This window comes from Boleophthalmus pectinirostris, unplaced genomic scaffold (genome assembly GCF_026225935.1).
Source record: "Boleophthalmus pectinirostris isolate CB_2022bp ecotype Guang Dong unplaced genomic scaffold, ASM2622593v1 HiC_scaffold_9, whole genome shotgun sequence".
NCBI lineage: Eukaryota > Metazoa > Chordata > Actinopteri > Gobiiformes > Gobiidae > Boleophthalmus > Boleophthalmus pectinirostris.
The window spans coordinates 20,072,006-20,094,075 of NW_026571541.1; the positions used below are offsets into that span (position 1 = coordinate 20,072,006).

At 36.7% G+C, this 22,070-nt stretch overlaps 1 protein-coding gene across 1 annotated transcript in view; it reads left to right on the forward strand.

Annotated features, from left to right (window-relative positions):
• Nucleotides 1-3,405: 3,405 nt before the first annotated feature.
• gramd1bb (GRAM domain containing 1Bb) overlaps nt 3,406-22,070 on the forward strand; it is a 74,899-nt gene continuing 56,234 nt past the window's right edge. The window contains exons 1-2 of the mRNA XM_055147781.1: nt 3,406-3,493; nt 3,601-3,722. The gene's annotated coding sequence lies outside the window, so the exon portion shown is untranslated. The remainder of the gene's footprint in view (nt 3,494-3,600; nt 3,723-22,070) is intronic.

Genomic DNA, 22,070 nt, shown 5'->3' on the forward strand with positions numbered 1-22,070 from the left:
ATAACATAACTTTGTCTGGAATGTTTCAAACCTTTCTATCTTCAAACCAGGTAAAGTTACAGGTCAGATAAGTGGAGAGGCAAACCTTTAATAAGTATTTTTGAGCTGTAAAACAACTTGTAACTCTAGTCTTAATGAGGACTAGTGGACAAAAAGGTGGATTGTGTAACTTTTCTGGTAAAGGGTCACATCTCCATGGACATATTATTGCTTTGTCTGGAATGTTTCAAACGTTTCTATCTTCAAGCCAGGAAAAGTTACAGGTCAGATCTGTGGACAGGCAATTTGTTTGATTATATTTGCTGGATGGATTTCATGACATACAAAACTGTGTGTGTGCATGTCTGTATGTGTGACAAATAAACTCAAAGCATTTTAAACCAGTAACTATTTTCAAAGTATACTGTGTGGGCAGAAAGACAAAACTTCATAATTGTTCAGTGAAAACTTTAAACTCCTATAATGATGCGGCTGGAGCTCGTGTTGGACTTGGCGCAGGGCATAGCTGGGGCAAAGTGACATTCGTGTAATGGGCAGGTCGATGTGGTGGCGTGTTATTTCAGATCTACAGATGTTACTCTTCACCAGATAAAGGCTTCCATCTGTCACCGTGACCTGAGAAAGCAATGTTAAAACATGAAGATATACTGTATTAAGAGATCATGTTAAGGCTTACTTTACACCGCATATCTTTGCAGTTGTTGTTGTTGTTTTATTTATTTATTTACTTTTTTTTCCCAATTTTTCCAAAAAGGCCTACACAACATTAGCTGGAATAGTGATTTAGCAGTGTTGGTGTTTTTTGTTTGCATAAACTCGAATGGATTAGTATGGAGAAATTGACTCAAACTGAAAACCGTTAAACCTGTCCACTGCAGGCATCACAGAAAACAGACAATGAGTTTTTTGTGGCTGTTTAAAATGACATCTCTTCTTCTCTCTCATGTATATGGCTTTCATCATCATTGTTCAGCTGCTTTCCAGCCTCTGCGGTGTCACAGCTCAGCAGGATTCCATCATTTCATTTTGGCCCGGCTGCTGCTCCGATCTCCGCTGCAGTGTTAATGTAGCTTTTCATGTGATAAATTAAATGGTTGTAATAGATCGTTATTGGCCCCTGTGAAGTCCCAGACATACATTAGGTGCCATTTGGAAAGGGGGGTTTTAGGTCGGTGTTATTAAAGGTGCAGAGCGTAATAGCTTATGGTGGAGGGTACGTCACCTGCTTGTCTCCATGAGGATGTTTGTTTCTTTGCACGGAATGTTCCACTGTTGCATTTAAAGTCTCCTTATAGAGACAATCAGGTGGTATCACCAGGTCACTAGGTCTCCCTGATCTGATCCGTCAGGTTTGTGAAGAGGCAACCTCACTAAAAAGATTTTTTTTTCAAAGACCTGAAATAAATCAACTGTTTAATGCCATACTGTGGAACATAAAAAGTAAAGCAATTACATTTCTATGAAAACAAGCACAGATGCCACCTGAATAGTTATGCAGTTCACCTTTATACAAGTAAAAATAAACCCAGCATATTTTGTAGTTCTTTGAAAAATAAACATAATTTTTTTATGTGATCCTGGCAAAAGACTTGGGCCATGGGCATCAAACAAAACACAAGCACGCAACTAATTTGGTGAATTTGAAAATAAATAAATAAATAAATAAAATCTGTTTTATAACCATTTTTGTGACTAATGGAAAATGGGGGGGGGAATGGTCACATTTGAATATAGTGCTTTTTCAACTTCTTTGAAGCAATCACACATTTTACATCTATGAGTATTAGCATCCAGCTTTGGGATTTAAAATGTCTCAAATGATAATGCTGCTAAAAGCAATTGTCTTTGAATACAGAATACAGAATAAATCCTACAATAATCCTGCCAAAAAATTTTGGACTTAATGCAGAAACCAAATAAGTTCTTGAGGTGCATTCACAGTTCCTAGTTTGGTCTTGGTTTGAGCCCAGTTTAGTCCTGATGTAGATTTGCTTTGGCCCTGTTATATTCTTGGTTTATTCTTACTCTAGTTCAGGTTTAGTTCCTGGTTTTGATCCATTTTAGTTCCAATAAGGACTGTACTACATGTCATAAAATTATTATAGCTGCTAAGAGCTATTGTTCAGTCTCTGTCTGTAACTATTTCTGTTGTTATCCATTTGAAACATTGATATTCTCAGCATGGGGGGGAAAAAAAAGAAACACATGGAGTTGGGCAGTGTGTGTTTGAAAAGAGAGCAAATGTAACTATGGAAGGGATTCTCATAATAGTGACTTGGTTTTGTGTGACTGTGACTGTAGCTTAAAATAGCACACCCCTCGAGAGCGGAGCCCAATTGTGTCTTTAGTGTTTTACTGTGGCTTATTCACACTCAGTATATCCTCGGTCATGTGATCTGTGGAACTCTGAAATTGAAAAAAGAGGTTTTACAATACAATGGTGCTGTGAAGGATTTCATTTTTGGCATAATATATCAGAAATGCTTTGCCATCTCTACAATGTCTCAAGGGAAATCCAAAGTGCCATTAAAGAAAATATTGATAGCTTCAGCTGAGTAGCATATGTTCCTGTCTTTTACAAAATGAAAGATTTGCAAGGATTTTAAAGGTTCGCAGTGTAACTTTTCCTTGGAGAGAAGCAAGTGACACCACCAAATTACAAGTGAGATTTGTGGACAGGAGGGTCTGCAGACAGTAAGAATGTATATTTTTCACTGTATTTCTGAGTAGTAAAACATCACAAATGCAATGCTATGTTTAATTCCATGCTATTCCATAATATGTTTAATTCCATGCTGTGGAATGTTCAAGGCAAACCAATGACATCTCCATGGAAACAAGCAGATGGCAGATTTCCCATCACAAACATTTCATAGCGCACCTCTAAATAAACATTCTCAGACATTTTTCACTAAATCTATGTTTGCTTCATCTGGGATGCATCTTTCAGTGCAGTATTGAAGCACAAAAGAAAACCATTTGAGAGTGACTTTTGTCTAGATGACTTTTCTTTTGTGATGGACCCAGCTATGATGATTGAGGGAGACATAGATTTGTCGTCGGTGAGATGCCCTTCCTTTCATGGTGTATAGACCTCCAACCCAGTCTCATCATACGTGTAATAACACCATTTGCATTATTCATAGTCTGTGTCCTGCATTTTCTGTTGTATTTGTGGAAGTATAGTAACAGATTTCCCTTTGGACCAATCAGCGCTTCCCAAATTCCAACAAACAAAGTGGTTTAATCCATCAGGAGCTTGTACATGTGCTGTGGCTGTTTCTTATTTGCATGTGTTTGGATTTAGCGCTACGATGGATGTAAGGAAGGAAGCATGCCAGAGTGAGTGAGCGGGGGATCAGAGGAGAGTGAGAGAGAGAAGGAGAGAGCAGAGGCAACGGAGAGGGAAGGAGGCAGAGAAGAGAGAGTGTGTGGAGCTTTCTGCTGTCAGAGATAGTACCAGTGCAAGAAGAGACTCCTGAGCAAACGGAAGGTTCCTTCTTACATCTTCTCTTGAGGGATTTGACAACTAGCGTTGGATTGCTTAGACCAGCTGACAGAATTCCCCTGACTCTCTCTCTCTCCTTGTGTGTAAAATAGGACTTTGTAGTTGGGAGAAGAGAAGAGGACAAACCAGCCAAACCGCACTTTATATCCAGAAAATTACCAGATGGCACCAGCACTATGATCTTTGACTTTCTTCAAGCAATCTCTCCCTGAAGGTATGGCTGCTCTCCCATTGGGCACAATTGCTTATATCACATTCTGCTCTACCGCTCACATTGACTGCTCTTGTATGAATGAATGTGGAAGTTGCATGCAAGTGTGTTGAGGTGTTTCCTGTTTGTAACGGTGAGAGGGAGGGATGCTGGGAAAGTACAGTATAGCTCAATCACCACCTCATCAGCACCTTAGCAAACTGGAGTTGTAAGCACTGACGATTTACACTTATTATTTAAGCATGAATGACCTTTTAAAATTACATGTCAGAAAGTACAAATTAGCAGGTGGTCATGACAGCACTGTGTGGTTGGCATTTTTCCTGCAATTTGTAGCATTTTGAATTGGGGAAAAAAAAAAAAAAAAAAAACTTTAAGGACATGTTTTCAATGTGTAGATTTCCCAAAAACTATTTTAGGTACCCAATACTATACATATGGGGCTCAGTAAAACTCCACTTTATACTATCATAGAATCTGACACACTTCTTGCCCTATATATGAAAGTGTTTGTTACTTGGGATTAACATCACATGACTTCTTGGAGAACTGCCAGTCGTACTTTTAAAGCCCTCAACCAAAGGTTTTAACAAAGACCAACTCAGCAGGACTCACATTGTTCAATTTCCTTTGATAAATATGTACATGATGGATGAGATTGTTCAGAGAATGGACATTGGGATCAGAAAATAGCTGAGTACTTGTGTAGAATTTATTGCTGTTATTTTAACTTGTTAAGATAGCACTTTTCATTGACGTTTAGTGATTTATTGATCAGTCCAAGAATTACTTATTTCATCTAAGTATAACCTTAAGAGTGCACTGTGTAACTTTTCTAGTGCAGGGGATGTCACTTGCTTGTCTTTGACTATAATCTACACACTTCAGTATAGCATTAAACACACTGTATCTATTTCTGTGAAGACGAGCAGAAGAGACTAATAGGCCAAGTTGCAGGGCATATGAGTCGACTCCCCCCCACAAAAAGGATATACGTTTTTCAACTTATGTAAGCAATGAAAACACCTGCAGTGGAATACATGCTTGATAGACATGTTTAACACCATATTGTGGAACATTCCAGGCTAAGCAATACCATCTTCATAGAGACAAGCATGGGATGTACCTGCTACAAGAAAAGTAACACAGTGCACCTATATGAAATTCTGTTTTGTCCCTATTCTTCCTTTATTCTTTCCCCTGGACAGTCTGACTCAGGTGATTTTCATACACATAGATGGATACATATACAAAAACACAGAGCTTGTCTAATTCAGTCCCTCCTCTTGTCTCAGCGTGAGCCTGAGCCATGATGAGGTGCAATCATCAAAGTGGGGACCAGCTGAATGAGTGACGAAAAAGCAATTACTGAGTCAACTTATAATTAGTTCACAAGCAATGAACCTCAACACGGTCAGTTGGTGTCAAAATGCCTTCATAAGTTTGAACTGAATCACAGGTATGTAACTTCTCTAGTGGGGGGTCTGTCACCTGCTTATTACTTTGTCTGAAATACTTCACAGCAGGGTATTAAAGGGCTCATATTAAGCTACTTTCTGATCTATGTTATATGTTGCTTTGTCATCAGAAACATACATGGAGTTCTGGTTTGTTTCATTCCCACATGCTTATCACTCAAACCCTGCAATTTAGGCTGAGTGCTTCTCTCAAACAGAAAAAAAAAAACACTCTGTTCCACCTTTTGTAACTTCATACACCTTCACTCGAATCATAATTTCAGCTCTGGAATTGCCAATCTCCACTGAGTTAAATGTAGAAGGTAGCTTTTAACCTTAAAACTATCACTACATGACATCACACGGTGGAACAGAGACGTCAACATAAAGGATTACTCAAACATGTGTTAATGAAAATATGTGGCATGGTTTGGTTTTAAAGAGGTAACAACATTGCAACTTGCAATTGAACATGACTTAAAGTTCACAAGAGTAATTTTTGTGTAATATAGAACCTTTAAACATATATCTCTATGAAAAGTTGTTGATGCCAGGCAAAGTTACAGGTCAAATCTGTGGAGAAGTGGCCCCGCTCACAATAAGGATGCATGTTTATTGATGTATTTTGAGCAATAAAGATATGATAATCCTTTACCGTCTCCCATGGGAGAAATTTGTCTTGAGACAGGGGGTCACATGCTTTAACACAAAGAAAAGACAACACAGAAACATAAGTTCAAACAAACAACATCCACTATTGAACATAAATAAATAAGAGACCAAGTATAGCCATGAGTAATACACCAACAGAGACCTTTAAGTCATTCTGTGCAGGCAAGCAGACGTCTTCTGTTCTATTAGTAATTGCATATTCTCTAAACCTGTGTGCAGTTTTGATTGCATTGTCACTTGACTATAATTTATTTTTATTTTTTTATCTTTGAGTTTAGCAGATTAATGGCTAATTGCACAAACTGATAACATTTGTATTTGAATAAATGTAAGATAGATGTGTGAACATATCAGGCAAAGTGACATCTCCATGGTGACAGACCCCTATGAAAATATTACATAGAGCACCTTTAACAAAAACACAGCAACAAAGATAATAGTGTTATTTAGAGAATTATAACTGTTGTATGGTAGTGATAGTTATGTTGCTTGTTGTTTTATATGAACCTGCATGTCAAGATAATGAGCTAGCATCTGGACAAAAAGAACACAATTATCCTAACATTCTTTTAGAGAAATCAATAATTAGTATTGACAATGTTACCTAATCTGACTATGCAACATTGTTATGTTGTGAATGAAAAAACTGTAGCTACTAACTATAATCACCTTTATTATGGAAAGCAGAATAAGAAAGAATAAGCTAAGGTTTTTATGATTGATTCAACACTTGTAATCAATATTTCACTCACCATAATGACTTAAAAGAGAATGCCACTTTGCTTAATAGGATAAAAAAAAAAACATGCACCTTTTGTAATAAGAGACATGGAGCAGTAACAGCACAGGAACAGAGCACCATCTGCACTAAAAGAAATGATCCTAAATAAAACACTGTGATCAGGTATTTTTGTTGACTCCATTCTTTTTTTTTTTTTCTAATCTTTAGCGTTGTTGTTGAACGTTTCCTAATTGGGCTTTACCCCAATGGTGTTTCAATATTGGTTATTTTTGCCATTGGTGATGTAATAATAGATGGCTGTGAGTCATGGAGCTCCAGAGAACACACAAATGCATGTGAAAGAAATACTATACTTTGAGCTGATTAAATATTTAACAGACCTGGCAGCCAGATGCCAGACCCTATCCAGTCACATCAAATACATAAAATACAGGCTATACACCGTAAAAGGAAGAGGGAGAGTACATGAGTCACTGACTGCAGACACAAGCTGTGGAATTTGCCTCAGATGTTATTATAAGAATACAGTAAATTATTAACTTTCAGGCATAAAAGTAATTTTTGTTTAAAGGGGCACTAATATTTTTTTTAGATGGAGGGTCAAATCTTTCTGTCCTGGAATGTGAAAATAAAAGAGTAGGTGACACCTTCAAACCAAGTATTTTTATATAATAATTGAAACATAAATCTACATAGATATCATACCGTGGAATATTCCAGGCAAAGCCATTACATTTTTGTAAGTCCAATGAGGGCCAGATCGTCGCTAGTACTTTTTACTTCAAATTCAAGTATCTCTATCACTGCAAACTCAATAACTTCTTATTTCATTGTAATGTAGACTTATAACAATTTTTTAGAGGTGTTGTGGCTGTCAAACTTTTGTACAATGCATCTATCTGAAAGTCCACTCCAATACAAATGTGTCTCTCTATGTGGTCCTCAGTGAAAAGTATTTGAACACCTCTGCTATATATTGTTTTGAAATGACAAATTATTTCCCATACAGTACTGGATAAAGTACACATATTTTCTATAACTGGTTTAAGCATTGTTTCACTCTATACAATAATGAGATGACAATACCACAAAATAAAAAATAAATTTTCCTGGCCCAGCTGATGGAACTGACAGACAGAATTTACAGTTTTTTGGACTGCAAAACAACTATAAAAAACGTCCTTCCCATGGATGCATACAATTTACAACATTAAAGGGACTGTTCCTGCCTTTTTCATGTACTTGATCAGATTTTTCTAGCCCCGGTACAGATATATTGTATAAGCAGCTGTTAAGATCCAAATAAGCCAACAGTGTAATGCTGCATGACTGCACTATAAAGTGTTTTAATGTCCAAGAATCTGGAAGTATGCGGTTAGCATGATAGTTGCTGTTAGCTTTACTATAACGGCAAAACTCTGCTCTGGTATCGGAAAGTCATTTTTTAGGTTAATAACTAGCATGCTCTGAATTTTATGGTAAGAGGAATAATTTTACATCACTGCAATCCATTTAAAATTTAAATAAATAAACTAACTAGTTCTGTTTTTCACATTTTGAAGACAGTAAAAATCTGGGAGAGCACCTTTAAATAAGGCCCAAGCCAGAAGGCAACTAGGGTTCTTGGAGTGAAGTCATTTACCTGCTGACATTTCCTAACTGTAACAGGTTGTATTTTTAGCACTTATTGACTCCAGTGTGAATGATGATTGATGTGGAGCTGCTTCCAAATCTATTTCCAGTCCTCTGTGGCTATTTGGTGGCAGTGGAGAGAGCCATATTAGGGGAAGTCATCATTTTCTGTCTTGACTCATGGTGATTTGTGGTAGTAGTAGAACCTCACTGCTCACTCAACTTAAGTGAGAGCTGAACGACAATGTGACAAAAAGGTAAATAAATGTAGTGGATGAGGTAACCCAGAGTTTGACCTTTGACCCTGGATTGGTCATGGTGTGTTTCACAGTGCTGAAGTGGACATTTGAACATTATAGTTACAGTCGCTATCAATGTGGTTGTATTAACGGTTAAAAAAAATAAAAAATAAAAAAATGAGAACATAGATTTGAATGAATTTTGACGAGAAAATTTTTGAGAGTCAGATGACTGGATCAGAGCCTTAGAGCTATTGTTTTTGGATCACAGGCAGTGGAAGCCAATAAGTAAATAAATAAATGAAAAAATAAATTAAATAGCTGAGAATCAAAAAGGCATAAATAAGACTACAGTTTATTTGGACATTGTTAACAATAATTAATAATAATTATTAATGTAAAATAGAATAATAGAGCTCATGTTTTTCCCTTTTTTGATTCCCAGTCCTCCATAGTTACATTGAGACTACTAATAATACATGAATGGTGACGATGTTGATTAATGAACCCACTTTAAGCCTATGAGGACCCTGTTTGTTTCTCTCCCTCACACCATTTTTGTTCTTGGTCCTAAATGACAGTAGTTAGTTATTTGGATGTTTGTTATTCTCTGGCCTCCTTCATGCTGGACAGTATCATTATCCCGCCTGCCATCTGCACTGGATTCATGAGTCTTGTTCTTTTGTTGCTGGTGGACCAGTGAACTGCTCATTACTGCTGAAAGCTTGGCTCTAAATCTCACTTCACTCTGTGGTGCCTTAAAATGTACATATGTGGCTAAAACTCTAAAACTCAACCCAACACACTGTTTGTTAAAATTCTTTGGATAAGCACCTGTTTATAAATTCTTGTATGGTAGCATGGTTAGCATATTTTAAAGGTATTAGCGGGTGTTACTATAAGCCAGAGTTAGGAAAATGCCTATACTTAATTACATCCAGTTCTTTCCATGTAATAAACTTTGGATTAGAGAGTGCAATGCCTAGTGTGTAAAATCATTATTATTTAGTTTTGTACAAATCACTGCCACATGTGTCATTATGAATACCGGCATGTTGAAGTTGCATATTTGTGTAACCCTTCATAATAACTGTACCATAATTAGCCAAAATAGAGTGTGAAGAAAGACCTAATTCTTAATGAACATGAAGGGGTTAAGAGTGGGTGTGGGTATTAATTATGGGTATTGTTTTACTTCTGTAGGGTAATAACTTCTATTATTTAGATCACCATGTTACCTGTTACTGTTTTGAAAATGCTATATTAGTTGAAAACAAACATGCTTTACTTTAGTTTTTGCCCTTCTGACTCACTCCCCTTTCATAGATCTATCACAACACATTACATCCTAATGCTAATGAAGCTACTACACATCAGATTTGTCAAGTTATTGTGTACAGTACCTGAATCCTGCCTTTGTATATCTATGGAGAATTGGTGTTTGGGTCCAGAAGAGATAGCAATATGTCTCAAAAATACATGGATGGCATCTAAAACCTCTTTAGGCATGTTTTTGATGAGGGAACATGACAGATTTTGCATAATACCCGTCTTTAATAAACAGTGTGTTCATTCTGAATTAAGTCATTGTTCATGTTTGGATAAGGCTATTAAAAGTTTAGTTATGTGTTACCCATCTCTGTAATTTAACATACAGCCAAAATAAAATGTAAGTTAGTTTGCTGTGGGTGTCAGCCTCCCGGTCATTAAATATATTGGTGTGCCATGCTCCAGGACATTAAATATATTGGTTTGTCAAATGCTTATAAGTTGAATCATAATATCCAATGATCATTTCGCTTTTGAAGTGTCTGTTACCTCAGGGAAATTAAACAAGCACACGTAAGTGTAGCTGAGACGAATCACAACCCACAGTGTTGTACTGTACAGTTCTATGCGGGATAATTAGAGGTTGTCATCATTGTCCTTGTGTGGAAAAGCAGAGCTGTTCTTTCTGCTGCTGCTGCTGCTGCTTGAATCTACCGGCTGCCCGGAGCCTTTCTAACAGTGTGCTTCTGCAGTGGTAAAGGCATTACAGCTTAAGGTTTCAAGTTGTGTTGAAGAAACTATATAAATGGTTTAAATGGCCATCAAAATGTAGCACTAACTGGTCACAGCTGTAAGATCTGGCAACTCAGAGAGAGACGCTTGAGAACTAATACACCAAATGTAAACATACAACAACTTTTAAAGCTCGTACTTTTTTGTGTACTTGCAAATCAACAAATCAACATCGCAAGTAGAAACAGTACATTTAATCATGAACTCCATATATGAAGGCTAAATATTTGAGAATAGTCCAACATGATTATTTAGTAGAACCCTTGTAATTTTGATGGTATTAAAAAAGCAGAGATAAACCCATTAAGCATTTAACATTTTGTCCTTGGCCAGTTACTGCCCTTGCTAATACGGCATCGCTTAAAGCCCTTTGGTTTAACAGACTTTTCACACTTCACTAAGAATATCTGCCTCCGTGTAAATGTAAAACTTTCCCCAATTCAAGAATGAAGACACTGATATTTAAAACCTATGACATCAGCACCCACGTGTACCAAACTAAGTGTAGTAAAAGACAAACAAGGTACCTTAAAAAAGCATCCATTAATCACAGTGACCCTAATGTGTGACTAACAATCACCTGCACAGAGACAGGAGCAGAGGCAGGCAGTGAACCCCACACACCTGCATTGTACAAAAGCTATTTTCAGCTTCTTTCCATGTACTAAACTCGCACCAGCTCCTCCTACATAATGCATTTCAGTGCTTTTGAGTGTGTCCTTATCATCAGGGCAACCATTTAACAAAAAGGTCACTCTAGTCCTTTTATTAATTTAACACATTTTTGGCATAGCGATAAGGAAAGTATTTTTTTCTGTAGAGCATCCTGTGTGGTCCACCGCTATCAGCTTTTCAATGACAAAGAAAAACCCACAAAATCCCCACTGGCAGGAAGTTTCCTATGATAAGTGAAACTGTTTTGCGTTTTTTTCTGACTTACTTGTGTGATCTGTTCTTTTTCCTGTTGACATAGAAAAAGAACAGTCAAGCAATTTGATTGAAGACTGAATATTTGAGTTTCATGACAGTCTTGTCATGCAACAGCAAGTAATGCCTAATGTACTGGCAAAGCTCAGGTGTAAAAATAGCAGTGATTTGGAGAAATGTGACACCCATAAGCTTAATATAAAGGTACTAAGAAGGTACTACCATAACCTTAATTAAAGAAATCTTCTAAAACAAAATAACAGCTATGACAGCAAATAATTGCATTTATCATAAAACTACAGTCTTCCATTCTGAACTCAGCTCCAATCCTCATGCCTTTATTGAAGATTGGCTGTGTTATTCTTGATTGGAAAGACCAAAGATATATCACTGACAATTAGAAATAACTCAATGTCACTTTATTAAAATCCTGTCTTTGAAAACTTTGATACTATAAAAGCCAAATATGTGTTTTGTGTTCATAACTCATTGTTTTCTATGATTCAGTCTCAAGTCCAAGGGTAAAAGAGGGTAGTGTAATAAACTAAAACTACTACTGTTTTACTAATGTTATTAGTAAAACTTATTTTTGGGTTATGACTTTAAATGTCTGTAGTGACACATTTTGGAGGTCCTCTTACTCATAACCCCTGATGGTACAAGGAAATGCCACTTGTCATTTTCCATTGCCCAGAATAACCCCGGCTGAAAAAAGTGCAGTGTTTGGCTGTGATATTAGCACTTTGGATGTGTGAAAACTGCAGAGCGCTAACAAAAACAGGGCGGATATGTCAGGTGTGGCTCTCAGGGCTCATGAGGAGCAGTGACGGGAACACTGGTCTGTCCACAAGCTGATTTAGAGGAATCAGACACACAGACCGCTGAAGTAAGACTGATGCTTGTCACAATCTAGACTTTTAATGAAATACTTCCCAGCAAGATATTGGTGGATGGACAGAGTTATGATCATTAAAAAATACTTGCCATTGCCATACTAACATGGGCCAATTTAAACCATCCAAAACTCAACTTTCCAGCCTATACAAGATGTGTCCTCATGAAACTTTTTAATGAGGCAAGACACATTTTAATGCATGTACTCTTCTTTTAAAAGTGCTGTATCTGATTTTCTTAAAAATGTGAAAAGCAGAGCTAGTACATAGTACAACAGTTTGCACTGACAGACCAGAGCAGTATTTTGCCATCATGGTAATGCTAATATACACACTGTAATAGTGCACTTCCTGGTTCTAGGAGATAAAATTATGAATTTCAAACATCATACAACAGTCTCATTTCTAACCAAAGAGCTGTTTTTACAACATATGTACTGTACTAGGCCAAAAAATGCTCAACTAGGCCTACTTGTAGAAAAATCAGCTGGGCCTACTGCTACTTTAACAAGAAGTAAAATGTTAAAATTCAATAAAAAACATTCAAACAAATAGATAAAAATAAATGCACTTTGTAAAATGTGCAATTAAATCATCATGGGTCCTCATTGCAGGAGCTTCATAATGAGACCGCCCTTTGAGATCAAATAGAAGTATCCATTTCCTGCTATTATGTCTCGAGGGCAGCGTTAAACCAAGTGTCATGTGTGGCTAAATGAAGCCCCCTGAACAGGCAGCTAATAAGAGCTTATATAACTTACTCAAGAGAGTAAGCCATTGTACAAGCACACATTTTAATTGAGTGGATGAAATTCCCACTGGTAATGTTTTTGATATTGAGAATTGAGCTTGGGTTGTAATTGGAAAAGACTGAATATTTTAGTAGCACATTTTCAAGCAATTTGATTGAAGACTGAATATTTGAGTTTCATTTAATTATTTTTTTTTTTTTTCCCATAAATAATGCATTATATGAAGCACTTTCATATAAGATATGCAGAGTGTAAATGAATGAACTACCTGTAGTCACTGATGTGATTCCCCTGTTGCTATGGACCATGTGTTTCTGACAGTTTTCATCAAGCCCACTGCTTTTGTCTTAGTCAAATTACATAGAGCCACTGTTAAGTAAGACATGTTACTATCTTGAAAAGATAGTACTATAAATAATGCATGAGGAATAGATTTGCAGAAATATAATCAACTCCCCTTTATTTATTTTCGTGTAAAATGTACTGCTGCTGTGACACAGAAAAATGACTGGGAAAAATGCTACCCTTGTCACCAAACTGCTTACACAGTTTGTTTGATGAGAACTATTTCACTTCTATGGCTAAAAGCTATTACTCTAATGATCGCAGTACTTGTCAGTGAATGCATAGGCCAAATGTGGTTTCCTTGCTATGATTAAACACAATATGCTGAACCATCTCTTTACAAAACAAAGTGCACAATTTGGTACCTTGGACTGTGCCATATGCTGACTCAGAGCTATATTTTTAAACTGTGTTCTTGGGAACTATTGTCCATTGCCATCAGAGAACAACTACTACTGAATTTCAGGGCAGGTATGTGTTTTAATTCATTATCCCACTATACCATATGTATTTAATAGTAGACTGAATCAGTGACCCCAATAGCAATAAGACTGAAGTCCTGTTAAAAGGTGCCAAGTCGTCAACAAAATTCCCAAGATCTCCATTTCCACAGACAGTTTCTTTAACTTTCTCAAACTTTATTGATCCACAAGGGAAAATTTGGACACAGTAGCTCACACATCACAATAAATATAATGACAAAGAGTACATGGTAATAATAAATGTAATTCAAAGCAAAGGACTGAATAAGGCATAATTATTGTATATAAGAAAAAATAAAATAAGAGAACTATAGTATATGTTGAAAATATATTCCTGCATCAATTGCTTGAGCCTTGGCATCATTTTGGGCAGTACACTTTTATATCAATCTCATATAAAAATATGATAAAGTCTCCTCCACTCCCCTGCAGCCATCCTCATCAGTAGCCTGGTCACCTCTATAAACTTGATTATCTCAACTCCTTTCTCCATGAACTCCCTCACAAATTACCCCACAAATTACTGCTCCTACAGAACTCAGCCACTCAAATTATAACCAAAACACTCTTCATCTGCTCCACTGGCTTCTGGTTCAGGCCCGAATTCAGTTTGAGATTCTATTACACATATTTAAATCTATTCATAATCTGGGCCCCACCGATCTCTCTGTGATCTCATCCATATCACCACAGACTCCAGCTCTCTCCAGTCCTCCTTGTCTCTTTGTCCCCTCTGCTTGACCTCATCACTCTGCTCCTCAGCTCTGGAATTTATTCCCACCCAACCTTCGTAATCTTTCACTCCCAGCATTCAAATCCAGACCCAAAACTCATTTATTTAAATTAGCCTCCCCCCATTAGTGCACTGATGTTTTACAATCTGCCCTGTATTGTTTGATTGTTTTTAATTAAAGTCTGTGTGTGTCTTAATTGTTGCTTGTATGGTGTCCTTGAATGCCCAGAAAGGCAACTTTAAATAAAATGTATTATTAATATTATGACTTAAAGGTGCACTGTGTAACTTTTCTGGTGGAGGATTAGTCACCGGCTTCACCAGAATGTTCCACAGTGTGGCATTATAATTATTTATCTCTGCGGAGACAGCAGGTGAAGCCATAGGGCCAAGTTATGTCAGTTCTGTGGAGGGGCTTACTCACTCACAGTAATACAAGTTTTTAAGTCAATAAAAACCTTAATACTTTTAATGCCAAACAAATCAACAGCATCTCCATGGAGACAAGCAGATGATGGACACTCAACCAGAAAAGTTACACAGTGCATCTTTAAATCAATTAGACTCTTGTGTATTGACAATATAGAAAATGACTGAAATAAAAAATATGTTAAATAGTAGGATTCTTTTGTTTATCACAGCCTCTGGAGAGGTTTGTGGATGGTGCAGTTTTGACATGGCTGGTGAGGTGTGTATATTTTTGCAGCATTAATTAGCCACTTGTAGCAGTTTCCAGATGGCTGTTCACTCCTGACTGTATGTGTAATCTCGTGTCTCTGCCACCTCTCTACCCAGGCATTTTGAGGTGGAAATGTGTGCCCATAAATAGCCTCTTTCTGACAGCCCCTTGACATTATACTGGATTTGTGGAGGTTCCATATGTTTTGATGTGATGTGAAATTGAAATGGTCACACTGAATGGCTGGATAGTATTTGACAAAAATGTGAATTGATTAAAGTCTTTATATAGTGAGCTGGTTAGTGTATGCTCAAACTTGTCATAGGTTTATACTTACCCTTTTGAATCATTTTTTTATCTGTGCTAATCTTTTAGTACTGCTGCAGAACTACACCCTGTTAATACTGCAGCCACTATTACTATTGCACAGGAGAATTTGCCTGGCAAGTTCAGAATCTATTTAGAATCCATTTATAACAAAGTCAAAAATGTTCAGATTAACAGAGTTTAGCGCTTCACTCATCGATTCTGCAGAAATCTGCTGTTTTTCAGTCCTCCTGTGAACAGGCCATGCATGTCCGTGACTGTCCTGTCAGTCACCCACATACAGAGGAGAAGTGTGTTCTTTATTCCAGGCATGGACTATTAAATCAACTTTTCTTTTTTCTTTGTTGTCTAAATTAAAACACGGATGTGTGCTGCCATTCCATTCTAATTCTTTCACTGTATTTCAAGATGCGTGTGATATGACATTTGTTTGGATATCCAGAATCTCTTTGTATTTGAGTCTGACTTTTCCAAGCAAATATCACATGATATATCACATGACGCTGTGAGAGACACATACCTGTAACGGCGGAGTTTGTGGAGGTTTCTCCTTGGTCCAGACTCCACTCCTCGTTCCCCTCTCTCTACCTTGTAGTCCTCCAACCACTGCCCTGTTTAACAGCTTGTTTGCACTGTAGACCTGAGTGGATGGAATTGCCTCTGAATAAGATAAAAAAAATCATATGCTGACATGCTTCCATTGGTATATTGACACTTTATTTTCTATTGTGCTATTTCCGAAGGGCTTTGGGCTCTACAATCATTTCCACTCCATTATATAAGCAGAAATAGCAGCTCTGGGCTTTCATACATGCCCTATATTGACTGTACAACAGCCTTGAGTCCCCAGCAATTAAAAATCAATCCCTCCCGTAACAGAAATAGCCCTGGCATCTGTCTGCAAAGCAACTTTAATGAGCATTGAACTCATTAGTGTGCCTCATCAGACAGGGTCGGGTCTGTACGTGGGCCGGCTTGAGCCTCGAATGCCTGGTAAAGCTGTAGTAAAAGCTCTATTTGAAAAACAAGCTTGGGTAATGAAAAATGCCCCAGGGAAATGTCTGGCAAGTGAGCAAACACCATGTTGGCATCTACAGTCCTTTATGTGGGAGTTAGGACCTATGTGACAAATTGCAGCTTTATTATTTTCCTTCCTTTGGTTGAAAAATGGAAGACAAAAAAATGATGAAGCGGCTGTAGTAATGAGCAGCATGATGTGAGGAGAAGACAGGCGTGGAGCTGGCAGGTGTACAAGGAGGTCTTCACTCACAGGCCCATGGCACAGGATCCAAGCTGGCTGTGCACAAAACAAGAACAAATATATTTATTCGTGCCAATAAGATTGACATTTATGTGCGTAGGCAGCGGACGTTGCAGCAATTGCTCATTCCATATTGTTTACTTTTACTAGAAGGGAATAGATCATTGGAATGAATAAAATAAGTTTCACCAAATCATAATTTTCAGTTGAGAATAATGCATATATATGTGTATATACAAACAAAATAAAAATTAAAAAAAAGATTGATTTTGTTAATGTTCTCTTGTTTATAATGCAGGCCCAGGATTTCAGAATAAGAAGCGCTTCATTGTCCCTTTCTGACTGACAACCTGTCAACAATTCTCCAGCCATAGTCCTTTACTTTTTGAAAGCAGGACCACAAGTGCTTTTCAGTGAACTCTGCATGTACTGTGTGTATATTATTAAATATTGGATGTAACTAGATTTATTTTACATGAGTAATACAGTCAGTTTATATTAAGAGAGGTACATAGCTGCTATAATACAAAACAATGCCCTTCCATCTGAAAAAGCACAAATATTATCCAGTATTTATTATATTTATTATTTAGGGGCTACCAGTCCAGCTTTATTAGTTCTGATAGTGATATTTATGTATTTGCTGATCTCCAGTGTTGACCAGTACCAGTGTAGGGAAGAAAAATGGCACTCATTTTCTTAAAAGATAGAACTTATTACACAAGATATCCAGTTGTGTTATGTAACTTTTATATCCATCACATCAGTACTGAACATGAATAACAGTTCAAACTTTATTAGAAGTTCTATGTTAAAATCAGCCTGTAATAATAATAGTTTTATTCCATTCAATTAAAGGTCCAACCAGGATAGGGACTTAACCAATATAGAACCAACACCCAATCCTGCAAATATTTCGATACCAGACTCGTATTGGTGCATCACGGTTAATTTTAAATATTTGTTTAATTGTAGTACATTGTGTGTTTTGTCATTAGTAAAACAAAAGCAAATTGTATTTTTGTGAAAACTATTTTTATAAGATTGATTGCTTCGTCTGACATAACATGATGAAATACAGAGAAATACATCATCTTTCTCCAACCTATAAAGATTAATAATGTATTTGCTATTTTCTGGCCAGAACGTATTGTAAAAGGCGTTTTGGAAAAGTTTCCCACTATGTTTTTGTGAGTGTGACTGACTTTCCCATCCTTCACACTTTTATCACAAAGTATTCTCAAACATACTGGCTCAACCTCTGTTTTCCTCGGTTCTCAGATTATAGAAACAGCATCCTGAAATGCCGCCCATAGCAGAAATAGGCACAACAACATACAAAGCCCCTATATGTTCAGAGCAATGGGAGGATTTCCAGGACACGTTTTGTCTTGCTGGGATATTACATTGTGAGTCCCAGCTGGTTCATATTCTGCCAACAGAATATAGCTGGGTTTTTTGCTTGTCATCTAAAAAGAAGTTATGGGTTTTCTGAACATTTTCTACAAATGCAGCATGTATTTGATAGACTATCATTTTGTAGTACAATGCACTGGCACCCCAACAATTAGCATAGTCAACAGTGTGTGTAGATGAGATGTCAGTAATATTAATAGCTTGTAGCTTCACAAATCAACTGAAATTAAAATGTTCTTATAAAAAGCCAAATAAAAATGGACTCAATTTGTAATGCAACAGGAACATACTCCACTGCCCCCTGACATGGATACCACTTAAAGTTTAACTAGGAATAAAATAAAGCACATCAGTGAAAGATAGCAAATTATACAGAAATATAATTATCTTTTAGATTGAGATATGGTACTTATTTCAGGCCAAACAAAAGAGCATTAACTGAATAACTGAATAATAATTACAGGACTATATTCATACCATACTCCATACAACTGTACAACAACTCACCTTTATGTAACAGATAAGCCTGTGTTTCCGTCAATCATCATAGCATCTTTGCAATGTTTCCTTAAGACCTCTTGTATATAACTGTATATTATGATATTTATCTTTTCTTACTGTACATACGTTTATATAATTTATGTCTTATTGATACCAGTTTCTCGCTATTTTTTTATAGGTACTTGTTTATTTAGTTCAATGCCCATATATATTATATATATATATATATATATATATTTTTTTTTTTTACTCTGTGTTATTGTAATATGTGACGTGTGAGTAACTGTGTCCAAGTAATTTCCCTTGTGGATCATTACATTTTAAGTCATTAAGTCAATATCAAACCTCCTCGAAAACATACCCAGAGTTATATTTTGATTCATTCACACAGAGAGAAGTAGTAGCAGCATTAGTACTAGTAGTAGTGAATAGATACCTTTTTACTTTCTGTTTAGCAGAAAGTGACAATTCCAAGGCTGAAGTATCCAAATAATTCTAGTGAAGGTGTGTGGAGTTTAAAAACACAGTGGAGCACTTCCTGTACTCCCAAAACATCACAAGGTAGAACAGTGTTTTCTGTAAGTGAGAAGAACTCAACCTTTGCGTGTTAAACATACATGAATGAAACAAAACACAACTCCAGGTGTGTTTCTGATGAGGACTCAACATAACATACTTCAGAAACAATAAACATTTTCGTCTACATTGTCAGTGGCATTAGACAATAGACAGCCAAGAAAACACAATAAAAACAACTCAGATGCACTATATAACTGATGAGGCTCATATATACGGCATACACCACCACACTGTGAAAGAGTCTTTTCATGAATTATAGCAGGGCTGTGGGGGAGTGGAGAGAAGCAAGTACAAGTCATCTGTTTCATCTGCCAGTAGCTAAGGATGAATGCCATAATGCCATGTTACAGCAATTACTGCATGTGCAAGTGTAATGTGCCTATAATCTGCAATGTCCACCTTTGTGTGTCTCTCCTGTACACCCTGCCCTGCTCATCTAGTCCTTTAAAAACCATGTTGCCTGACTGACTGATGATCCAACATTTATTACAATAAATGTACATTTAGATTCATTGTCTTGGGGCAGAGTGTCAGGTAAACCCACGGATAGTACATTATAGGGCCTATATTACGTGATTATCTGATCTAAGTGATGTTTCCTCATCAGAAACATACCTTGAGATGTGTTTTGTTTCATCTACACAAACCTTTACACACAAAATATTTAGGCTGAGTTCTTCTCGCAAACAAAAAACACTGTTTCACTTTGTGATGTCACTTGGTTATACAGGAAGTGCTCCACTGTGTTTTAAGCTCCATACACCTTCATTGAAATCCGTTGGATAATTTCAGCCCTGGAAGTGCAAATATCTCCTGAACTAAAGGTAAAAGGTAGTGGATAACTTTACAGTAAAAATATCTGTGACAAAGTGGAGCTTTGTCCCTTATACGCACTTTAATTTCAGTTCATATATTTGTTAGTTTCTCATTTCTCCATAGCCAACTAAACAGGTAAATACAACTATCCTGGGTTTGTTTTATTTAGTCTTAGTTTAGTTATAGTCTACCTTTAAGTTAAACACCACACATACAAGAGTTGTTGTAGCCTATTCATTTTAGTTATACATTTCAGTTACATCAGACAAACATTCAAAGGTGGCTTTAGAGTTAATAGTCAAGTTACCTACATCTGACCTGTAAAGAAAGTTGGTATTTACCATAAAAGCAGTTTAGCTTTCCCTGTTGAGGAGTTTGGTGGGTTTTCCTTAGCTTTGTTAATGTCTCTTTATGTTTGCTTAAGTTGAACTATTGAATTATTTTTATTTTTTTCTGAGTCTCCCACCTACTTATTTCCACACACTACCACTACATGACATCACATCATCAAAAGAGCTTTTTGAGCTCTGGAGATATAGATAGACTAATAGCAAAGGGTTAGTCAAACGTGACTGAATTTACAAGAGTAAATTTTGCATAATATAGGGCCTTTAAATCCAAATTTCAAGTTGGTGCATATCTAATTTGTACACATTTTTATGGTTAACAGTGTCAACCAAACTAAAGAAAAAACCTGCAGTGATTTGCTTTACTTACTGCACTCAGTCGTTGTCATTGAAGCCATTCTCGGTGTAATTGGAGTCTTATCACACGGCAGCTATTTCAGTCCTAGTCCGAAACTTGGAAAAAAGGAACAGTACTTCCAATTGATGCCATGCACCTCTGGCACTCAAAGACCCATTAATCTAAATGGGAAACAGACAAGAAATTATGTTAGCGCTATCGTGGCATTTTTTATTAAAACAAACTCTCAACTCTGACATTACTGCTATGCTATAGTTCTTTGAAAAAGTCTAAAGCAAACCCCATAGCCTCAATACTTTGTACTGACACAACAAAGTGAAACCTAGAGTATCTTATCACTTTGATGTGCCTTTTTGGTGATTTAAAATGTGCAAAAAAGTGTAAAATGTCCACTAAAAGTTATTTACAGCAAATGCCTATTTAAACCATTATTTGGAATGAAAAATACTGATTTTTTTTAATAGCCTTCCCTTTTACACAGCAATAGATGTATTTTAAGTAGATTTTCCTTGAAACTGAGTGTCTTTTGATGGCACCATTGGCACAGATCACGGGCAGTGGTCAGACAGAAGCGTGCACATACCAAAATACCCCAGCTCTCTGTGACACAAGACACACAGTCCACCCTGTTAGTCTGTGACCTTTAACTCTTTGTTCCCAAGAGGCGGATAGACCATCATCAAGATCTATGACATAACATGTTACGAGTGACTGGCTTCTCTGTATTTATTAAAACTCATGGCTGGCCCCTTATACTTTAAAGTCCTACATTATGCAAAATTTACTTGTGTAAGCTTTAAGTCGTGTTATATTGTTAACTCATCAATAACATACCTGGAGTTGTGTTGTTTGTTTCAGTTGCACGTGTTTGAGTAACAGTTTATTATTATTAGTCTGATTACATCTCCAAAGCTCAAAATGTTCTGTTCCACCTTGTGATGTCACATAGAGGTAGTTCTCAAGTTAACATCAACATTTTACCTTTGGCGTAGTCGAGATTGGCAATTCTGAAACTTAAATTATTCACATTGAAGGTGTACTGAGTTTAAAAATACAGAAGAGCCCTTCCTGTGTTACCTAAATGTGTTTTCTGGTTGAGAGAAGAACTCAACCTATATATGCAGGGTTTGTG